This window comes from Choloepus didactylus, chromosome 3 (genome assembly GCF_015220235.1).
Source record: "Choloepus didactylus isolate mChoDid1 chromosome 3, mChoDid1.pri, whole genome shotgun sequence".
NCBI classification, from domain to species: domain Eukaryota; kingdom Metazoa; phylum Chordata; class Mammalia; order Pilosa; family Megalonychidae; genus Choloepus; species Choloepus didactylus.
The window spans coordinates 42,873,703-42,876,645 of record NC_051309.1 but is presented as its reverse complement, the minus strand read 5'-3'; the positions used below and the strand labels follow the sequence as shown (position 1 = coordinate 42,876,645).

Genomic DNA, 2,943 nt, shown 5'->3' with positions numbered 1-2,943 from the left:
ATGGCTGCCTTTAAACGAACAGGAAACAATACATGCTGGAGAGGATGTGGAGAAATTGGAACTTATTCATCACTGGTGGGAACGTATAATGGTATGGCCACTGTGGAAGACAGTTTGGTGGATTCTAAAAAAACTAGATATCGAATTACCCTACGATCCAGCAATTCCACTTCTCAGTATATACCCAAAAGATCTGAAAGCAGTGACACAGACATTTGCACACTGATGTTCATAGCAGCATTGTTCACAATTGTCAAGAGATAGAAACAATCCAAGTGTCCTTCATCAGATGAGTGGATAAACAAAATATAATTTATACATACAAATGGAATACTATGTAGCAGTAAGAAGGAACAAGGTCCTGAAACGTGGCAACATGGATGAACCTCGAAGATATAATGCTGAGTGAAATAAGTCAGACACAAAAGGGGAGATTTTGTTATGTTACCACTTTTATGAACTCTGAATAATGTAAAATCAATGTCTTGTAATGTAGAATATTGGGGACCTAGTGATAGAGGCTAGTAAAGGGGGAATGATAATCTAATATGCTCAGATATGTTAATAAGAGTGAATTCAAAGGTATGGGAATGGATAGGGGCAATGGCTGTTAATGGGATTATAAGTATCAGATCTGTATTGAAGGCGAATAAGATTGAAAGGGGTTATTTAAAGGCATATATCCCACAGATCAGCACTACAAATATAGATAGGTGCTTGCATGAGGTACTTCTAAGGTGTGACACTGGTACAGAGAGTTGTCAACAGAATGGTATATGGGAAAAATCTACCTGTTGCATACTAGAGCCTATAACAGGAATACCTTACTAGTACCACACAGATACTAGGGACAAATAATTAAGGGCTGAAAAGAGCTACGGGTGTTTGGGGTCATGAGAATTGTTTAAAATGGCGAGTGACGAGGACTGTACAACTGATAAAGGATAATGTGAGATACGGATGGATTATTGTGGACAAGACATTTGCGATGTGAACTTATTTGGTCTTATCTTTGGAATTGGAATCATCTTGGACTTGTTCTTTTGGTGCTGCATTATTTTGTTGAATTTCTTTTCCACATTTCCTGCCTGTCTTATTTTCATGATGAAAAGTATCCCAAAGGGCTTTCTCTGTGGGCAATTCTGTTTTGGGAAGACTTCTGACTTTTATTCTTTCGGCACTCACTGTTGGCTTTGACCTTGCAAGAGCAGAGAATCAGAAGCTGGATTCCGGTGCTGGAAACTTCCATGTGTTGGCTGTTAGGATTGCTGTTCTGGAGTCCATTTGCATTACTCAGAAATTCACGATGTGGGAATTCATTAATTTCCAACTTTGGAGGTGGAGGGAACATTCTAGTTTTCATGCACCAACTGTGAAAAAGAAACCAACGGTGACTAAAGGCAGGCCTTCCAGAAAAGAAACAGAAAATGGTGTGAAGGGTACAGTAACTTTAAATGGAGCAGGCTCTCCCTGTAATAGAAAAGAGAAACCATCATAATGAATTACAAGTTTATTGATTGATGTCCCCAAAGAAATCTGCTTTTTACTATAAGATATCTTTAAACACTAGAGATTATTCTGTTCTTGAAAATACAGTTTGTGCTCTTTGATTCTTGCTATTGTACTGTTTTAAAGGACATTTGAAGGGAGGGTGATTACTATAAATGAAAAAAATATTTTAGCTTAGACTAAGCTACCTGCTTTCAAAATAGTTTAGGGACCACCACCACATTTTGTTTTTGTTTTCTTGTTTTCTTTTGTTTATCTTTGAGCATTTTTTCTAATGATTTGGAGAGGTAACTATTTACAAATATTCTACATATCAGTGCAACACTTTCTTGCTCTCACCAATTTTTTATATTAGCAAGGTGGCCTGTTCCAACAAGAGCATTATTTTTTAAGTTCTCTTTCAGGGCAAAATGGATGTACTATAAAATTCAATGTCAGACTTTAATATGTTTTCAGTGTTCTCTAATTTTTAGGAGTTTTTGTAGCATTGACACCTGGAAAAAATAACTGTGTGCTTTATTTTATAGGTAGTGGTTGTTAATGGTACATCCCCAATTTAAAAAAAAATGTACTAATGGTTACAACATGTGGAGATTTATTACCATATATATTAAAACAAAATATATTAACATAAAACAACTTAAGTAAAATCTTTCTTGTGCATTTTAAACACTTGTAAACTGGATATCAGAAAATTTAATATGCACTATAAAGAGGAAAATCTGACATATAGCCCTTTTTGATATGTTTATTATAATGATTCTTAAAGGGGCTGGTCATAAGTTCGATGTGTACAGCAACTTAGAAAAATATTGTTTAACCTGCAAACCCTTTTGACAAATATGCCTACTTGATTTATATCTATAAAAAAGATTGTAAGGTAATTATATATGGAAACATTTAATGCACTAACCTTACATTGAAAATTCAGGGTGGACAAATATCTTATGAAAGACAATGCTTATGTTAAAAACTATAGCTTTAGTCCCATCTTTGAGAAACAATTATCTGTATAAACATATTTTTGGATAAATATATATATATATATATATATTTGTATCACTACAGAAAGGCTCTAAAAAGCATTGAAGTAAAATATTTGGTTCCCTTTTCTATAATTATCCTTTAAAATCCTCATGGCTATATTTGGTTTTTCTTTGTCTTTACAGCATATATATTCCTCCTTTTGGGGTTCACATCTTGTTTCCCATTTCTCACTTCTGTAACCAGCTAACATTTGAGCCATTTTAGTGTAAAAGTTGCAGAACTGTTAAGTCTGCAGTTTAAGTTGCCATGCTGCTAGTAAGTTTTGCTTTCGGTTTCCAGTTGTTTACCTGCTTTCTGGAAACAGTGATAGCTCTCTGTAGCATTATGCAGTTTCAGTGGAACCAAATTTTTGCCAAATTTCAAAACTGGCACCACATTGAACTATAT

At 34.6% G+C, this 2,943-nt stretch overlaps 1 pseudogene; it reads left to right on the top strand.

The window, feature by feature from the left end:
- Window positions 1-1,619, top strand: LOC119530245 (annotated as a pseudogene).
- The last annotated feature ends 1,324 nt before the right edge of the window (window positions 1,620-2,943 follow it).